Here is a 6,358-nt window from a genome sequence, read left to right as displayed (position 1 = left end):
CATATTCAAAACCTTTTTAAAATAAGATTCAGTTTGTGATAATATAAAGAATTTTCTAGTTTTTAAAGCATGAATAGATTTTAGTTACGAAACAAAACCACGTCTTTGCGGTTAGCGTAATTTTAAATTTTACTTCTTTTTATATTACTTCAAATTCGTGTTGTTGTTAAACGTGTCAAATGAGTGACATTCCACGCACTGCGGTTTGTCAGTCTACACTCGCATAACGCCCCAACCAAAGTGAATTATTGCCGCTATTCGACATCACAAGTAAAATTCAGAAAACAACACCTGAAATTACCCAAAATAACCCGACGTTAATCTATAAATAGACTTTGGTCTTCTTTCGCAGTCTCTTTGAAGCGAAAATGCGATTTATTTTTATTGGTTGTGATTGAGGAGTCCTGGCCGCTGGTTCATTGTCTAGAAGCATCTTTTTTGATTTAAATATGAAATAATTATTCGTGATGCTTGTCAGTGATTTGGTCGCTCCGGAGGGTGCCATTAGAAAACGCCAAAACTGAAATTAATTATGGAAACAAATTACGTGAGTATAGTTCTTGGATTTTGCGGTACTTACTTAGTTTGGTGATTTAGTGGTCTGAAAGTCGTTATATCGTTTTGTTTTATCTCTATTTTCTTATTTATCTATTTATTTTTTCTTCATTTTATTTATTAGTATTAGTAAAGTAGCAGTAGCAGTAGCAGTAGCAGTAGCAGTAGCAGTAGCAGTAGCAGTAGCAGTAGCAGTAGCAGTAGCAGTAGCAGTAGCAGTAGCAGTAGCAGTAGCAGTAGCAGTAGCAGTAGCATCTGCATCTGCATCTGCATCAGCATCAGCATCAGCATCAGCATCAGTATTAGTATTAGTATTAGTATCAGTATCATAGTTATCGTCATCGGTTGTCCTTTTTGCTGGTTCTTAAAACTCGGGAATTTTCCATAATACGTTCAATTTTTCAAACTTAGAAAATATTTTCAAAACTAGGAAATTTTCCTATTTTATCCACGATTTTCTACAAGCATTTGTCACTTTGTCACGAATGTTTTATTTTCTTTCTTTTTTCATTGAAATGAAATGAAAATGAATGAAATAAGATGAAAAATAAAGCTACCTACTTTAACTTAACGAGGATAACATTCATCCAAAGAGAATGCTGTAACATTACCGTAACGGTCACGGCACGACTGTACTGTGATTTCATTTCACATCGGTTTTATGAGACTGATCTGCACGTCTCTATACTCAATGTGAATTTTTCGCGATTTGCGTGACGTTCGAGATCGTGACATTGTCATACTCAAACGAAGCTAATTTAGCACCGTGACTAACCGATGTCGCATGATATTTGGCACGCTTGGAATCGAGCCCTGACCTTGCACCTAACACTCCATCAACGGCTCAAGAATATTGAGCTAATTTACTCAATGGAGGCAAAAATTCCAGAAGTTCAGGTGATGTTATATTTAAAGTGGGTGTTAATGACGATCTCGTTACAAATAATCTTAGCAATGACTCGCCCACCTGTTTCGTTCGACCACCTGTCACTTGTTCCGACTTGCCGTGTTTAAAATGTTTTATGATCGACTCCTTGCTGTGGCCGTAAACATCTTGATGGATACTCTCATGTTCGTCGCTGCGGCTTTTCATGTTTCACCACGTGACCTCTTGGAACACACACTTCTCGAAATCGATCATTTGTTGTTTTAGGCCACCTCTCTCTTTTTTTTGGGCCACCTTTGCACACGACTATCTCTGGTATTCGACCTCCTCTCGTATTCGTACTCGGTCACAAATCGCGTACTCGATAACCACTCGTACTCTATCACGTCTCGGCAAACCTTGTTCTCGGCAACCCCTCGTACTAGGCAAACCTCTCGTACCAGCCTAACATCTTGTATTCGACTTCTCGTACTCTGTAACTTCTCGTGCCGGACCTCCTCTCCTAGTCATCAACCTCTTGTATTCACATATCTCGTCTTCAGCCACCCCTCTTGTATTCACATATCTCGTCTTCAGCCACCCCTCGTTCTCGATCACCTTTCATTCTCGTAGTTGGCAGCCTAAGTCAGGGCATGGCTAACTCACAGATAGAACCCTGAAACAATCTCTGGGCTGATCTAAGTCAGGGCACAGCTAACACACAGATAGAACCCTGAAACAACCTCTGGGCTGATGTAAGTCAGGGCATGGCCAACTCACAGATCGAACCCTGAAAAAACCTCTGGGCTGATCTAAGTCAGGGCATGGCTAACTCACAGATCGAACCCTGAAACAGGCCTCCCAATTCCCGCTGCACCACACCAAAAACTCGACTCCCAACTGGTTTCGTTAAAGCGCGTTGTTGTAATCTGAAGATTTTGAGTTCTAATGAAATTTTCACAAGGTTGCAACATGTGCCTTTCTCGAGGTTTGTCCTCGCAATTCCTGTTTGATACGACCAGCAAGAAAAAGGTCGAAAAAACCCCGCAGAAGTTAAGACACCTGTAAGCGACCACCTTTACATGACACCAAATATGGTCGATTACGAGAGGTTTATAAGTGACAATCTTTACATGACACCAAGAATGGTCGATTACGAGAGGTTTATAAGTGACAATCTTCACATGACACTAAGGATGGTCGATTACGAGAGGTTTATAAGTGACAATCTTTACATGACACTAAGAATGGTCGATTACGAGAGGTTTATGAGTGACAATCTTTACATGACACTAAGGATGGTCGATTACGAGAGGTTTATAAGTGACAATCTTCACATGACACTAAGGATGGTCGATTACGAGAGGTTTATAAGTGACAATCTTTACATGACACTAAGAATGGTCGATTACGAGAGGTTTATAAGTGACAATCTTTACATGACACTAAGGATGGTCGATTACGAGAGGTTTATAAGTGACAATCTTTACATGACACCAAGAATGGTCGATTACGAGAGGTTTATAAGTGACAATCTTTACATGACACCAAGAATGGTCGATTACGAGAGGTTTATAAGAGAACACCTCTAAGCGACCACCTTAACATGACACTAAGGATGGTCGATTACGAGAGGTTTATAAGAGAACACATGTAAGCGACCACCTTTACAAGCGACCACCTTTATAAGCGACCACCTTTATAAGCGACCACCCTAAAATGCATTCAGATATAAGCGGTCGATCGATTAAGATAGAACCTCACAATTTTTTTTTTTTTTTTTTTTAATTTTTCAATATCGTTTAGTTTCTCAATTCACATGCATTTTACACATTATATTAACCCCCAAAATTTTTTTCTATTGTCAAAAAAACTCATCGGAAACAACTCCAAAACATTCCTTGACAGTAACTCAATATAACCGCAGAATATCCCAACAAAATCTCGAGTAACTAGCCCTCTGTACCAACCAACTAAACATATGGAAAAATTCCCATCCACTGGTGAAAAAATTTAATAAAATCTTGGACATACCAAAACAAGTGGGAATATTGATATTCATTTTAGCTTAATTAATACAAACTCGGTTCGCCAATTATTTATCTACTCGAAGATTTTAAGGTTTAAAAAATAGACTTTCTCAGATCTACGCACTGAATTTCTAAGAGAATGAATTATTGAGTTTTCCATGGGAATTTATCCTCGCTTCGAGGTATTTTTTTCGTTCAAAATCGGAACAATATTCTCCTACAAAGTCAACAGCAACCGCGAGTTTTATTTGATAATTTCCCCATTGTTTTCTGCCAATCATTTCACAGGCAATTTTATTATTTTTAAATAGAAAAGCCATGATTATTATTATTAGTGCACGGTGAGAAATTCCTGGAAGGAAGGACGGGATATTATTCTTGATTTTGGCCCCATTTCATGGGTCAAAACTCAAATAGTCTCTGTTGTCAGTTCCATTCAAATTTCTATTCATCGCGGATCCTGTCACCTAAAAGGGCGCGATTGTTTATGCCAATTATCTAGCAGTCATTCCATTTCTTTTCAATGCCGTAGTAGTAGTAGTATTTTCTTTGTGTCGTTGATTTATTCTGAGTTTTCTTCATTACAGGGGGTCGGCCCAAAATATTTACTCGTAAACAGAATTTCTTGCCTTGAATTTTTTCTCTGTAAATATTCTCCTTCTCGCTAGTATTCCTAACACTTCAGAACAACACTTTCACGAAATCTGATACAAAAATATTCAAAAATATATGTTTGTACATTTATTCAACTTAAGTAATAGAATCCTTAGAAATGAAAATCATTGAGAAATTTGTATTATTATCTATTATTTTTTTTTTTTCAAAAAACTAAAAAGATTTCTGAAGTTGTTTTTTTTTTCAAAAAACTAAAAAGATTTCTGAAGTTGTTTTTTTTTTTTTTTTGCCGAGCGGAGAAAAGTAGTTTTTCTGAAATAGTTTGTTTTCTTCATTTTCTGTTTTTGTGTCTTTTAATTTATTCATGCGGGTGGCAATACAGGCAAGCAGGTAGAAAAGTCCTTCTGGATGGGGACAGCGCAAACAATTTGACGTTTTTTCCTAACACTAATTCTTTCCTTTCCCCACCCGGGTGAGTCAAAATTTAACCTCCAAAACACGCAAATCTATATATAGATTTTATATGTAAATACTTGAATTTCTGTACCGATTTGGCCTTTGTAATAGACACGAACCCTGGCTTTAATACCCCAGAATTTAGCTAGATATTTATATACGTAAGAATGTTTTACTATATGTTTATATTCTGGTCAGTTAATATTTCTTCACTAGGTATAAAATTCACGAATGCCCGAATACGAGTACGAACAAGCGTACTCTATCGTGTTTTAAATCTATAATAAATTACTTTAAATCGTGTAGTCTTTATTGAAAATAAACAAATCAATCTAAAGTGTTGGCTTCCAAGAGTCCGCATAAAGTTGTCCAAAAAAGCTCCTACATTTTAAAAGTAAGTTTATCCCAAGTCGAGTGTAGCGTGATGTAGATATTTTTCATTTGTGTGGGCAGATTTTTGTTACTATTTTTTTCGGTTGAGACTTAGTGTGACATGCTCTATCGACCGAACACAAGTGCCAAATGTTAACAGCTTTGAACTGTGATTACAATCAATTCGCTTAAACTCGAAATGACACGAATCGAGCTCGCTTACTTTAATCTCAAGCCACAAGATAGTATCACAACAATCGTCATTCCCAGGGAGGGTAGAGAGAGTAGTATTTTCACCCCTACTGGGGGCAACAGGTTTTTCAAACCGTCATGCAAATTTCTAATCGAGTTTCAAATGCTAGGAAACCGAGCCACTGGGAATATATGTGCTCGATGGCGAATAAAATTCTGGAGAACTAAGATGGAAAGACGAAAGCCATAAATTTTGACCGAATTTAGATAAAATCTCGTTTGGCGAATTCTTAGGTCTTCGTTTGGTTAGCCGCGGACTGTCGAAGATCGCTCAATAAATATACACTCAAGTCATCGACTACGTCCAGCAGAAACGCAAACTACACACAATCGGTGCAAGTAGAAAATAATTAGGCTATCAATCGGCGAAGAGAAAAGACACAAATCGCTCTGGGAAACTGTGTATATTATTGATTCGTTGCGTCCGTAAGCCATATATACAAGACGGACGAATGTTTGCATTCAATGTCACTATCAAGGAGGACGACATTAAAACTATGGCGCTTCACGATTCTGTTTGCTAAACTTGACTCAAGCGATGCAAAAGAGAATCCCTGAGGAAGATCTTTAATTCCTAGTCAATTGGTGGACATTTATTGTCAGGGATTTTGGTCAAATTTGCCGGAGAAAGCATCGAAAATTCATTCGTTTCCTGATGTTCAAAACATGGTAGGTTGTGATAAATGTATCACGTTCGGAATTTGGAACTCTACTTTCAACCACTAGTGTTTATAAAGATGTTTTAGGAACATCTGCCCAATCTATACGGGGAATTGCGAGTTTCTCTTTTTTGTTTTGTTCTCAATTGTAAATACACGGACTTATTACCATAGAAATCCAAGCCCGAAGTCGAAAAACGGTACCCAGATTAAGAGTTAATGTAAAATCAACTGAAGAATTTCACGGAGACAGAATATACTGAGTCTCTTGTGTTTACAACACATATTTACCTCCTATATTTATTGAGAATTCGATAATTTATGCCTGAATTAATAAATGAGTGGCGATGAAATATTTATAAGCCTCAGTAGTTCGTTCAAAGGACTTGCCTAAGAAAATGTGTTCTCTTTCGTCTGGTTATATTTTCTCTCCTTTTGGTATAAGGCTTCCACTGAATGTCTCAGTCCATACAAAGGTATATTCCCAATGAATATGATTTAGTTTTGAGCGCCATTCACTACCTAATCGACTTTATTTGTCTCTTATATCCGGG

General features: G+C 37.4%; 1 protein-coding gene across 4 annotated transcripts in view; it reads left to right on the top strand.

Annotated features, from left to right (window-relative positions):
* Window positions 1-6,358, top strand: part of LOC116294172 (potassium voltage-gated channel subfamily A member 1) — a 22,967-nt gene that overhangs the window by 10,962 nt on the left and 5,647 nt on the right. The window contains exon 1 of one of the 4 annotated variants that reach the window (XM_031701719.2): window positions 5,204-5,814. The exons of 2 other annotated variants lie outside the window; for them this stretch is intronic. The gene's annotated coding sequence lies outside the window, so the exon portion shown is untranslated. Of the gene's footprint in view, window positions 1-5,203; window positions 5,815-6,181; window positions 6,281-6,358 lie in introns of those variants that run through there. One more of the 4 variants, XM_031701721.2, reaches the window with a different exon arrangement.

This window comes from Actinia tenebrosa, unplaced genomic scaffold (genome assembly GCF_029948245.1).
Source record: "Actinia tenebrosa isolate PJP-AT-01 unplaced genomic scaffold, QUT_ActTen_1.0 PGA_scaffold10__47_contigs__length_13832649, whole genome shotgun sequence".
Taxonomy (NCBI): domain Eukaryota; kingdom Metazoa; phylum Cnidaria; class Anthozoa; order Actiniaria; family Actiniidae; genus Actinia; species Actinia tenebrosa.
The sequence above is the reverse complement of the archived record's forward strand: the minus strand, read 5'-3'. Positions and strand labels throughout refer to the sequence as shown.